Here is a 935-nt window from a genome sequence, read left to right as displayed (position 1 = left end):
ATTCTAGATATCATCTAAATCTACAAGTAAAACATTCAATGTTAACATGGTTAGATTAAGTCCATGTTCCCTTCTTATCTTCTAAAAATTTTCCTAAAAGAAATGATAGAGGAATAAATCCAAATTTTATTTTTAAAAAATTAAGAAAAGTCTGAATCCCAGAACAATAAAATAGAAATAAATGCTTAGAAAACAATGGAGATAAAACAAGGGAGTAGAAGATGTTAAGAAAGGAAGCCCACTGGTGCAAAGCTAAGAAAAAGCTGCTGAATTTCCCTTTGTTAAGTAAGTTGCATAATCTAAGCTATTAATCAGTCAGCAGTAGGAATTTTTCTTGACCTGATTTGGTTTCAAGGAGTAGTCAGCATGGACTCAAAGAATCAAAGAAGCAAGCCGCATTTGACAGAATTATTTCAGGAAGGAAGTGATGATGTAGCGAGAAACTCTGTGTATTTGAAGGAAATAGTCTGTTATTAAAGCTGTGAGGAGAACAGATCTACAACTGCAAACCTCAGTTGCTTTACAAAGAAAGAAATTACCTCACTTCAAAAACCAGATCCAAAAAGCTTCAACTAAATTTACACTTTTGGCAACAGTTTTACACAAACCTTCAAGAGGAGAACTGAAAGTCGGTCAACATACTAAAAATCCTTCTGAAGGAGTCAGAGAGCTGACCAGGCAGTGAGGACTTGCAGGACTAAGATCTAGAAGAGGAGGGCAGTACATAAAAGAGGGTCCAGCATTTTTTTTAAACCATTTTTCTTCTTGAGGTACAAGCATACCTTAATTTTTTGTATTTCAGTTTACTGCAGTCCACAGATACTGTGCTTTTTTTTTTTTTTTTTTAACAAATTGAAGATCTATGGCAGCCCAGCATTGAGCGAGCTTGTCAGCACAATTTTCCAAACAGCATTTGCCCACTTTGAATCTCCTGT

Source organism: Bos javanicus, chromosome 23 (assembly GCF_032452875.1).
Source record: "Bos javanicus breed banteng chromosome 23, ARS-OSU_banteng_1.0, whole genome shotgun sequence".
NCBI lineage: Eukaryota > Metazoa > Chordata > Mammalia > Artiodactyla > Bovidae > Bos > Bos javanicus.
Note: the sequence above shows the minus strand (reverse complement) of the source record.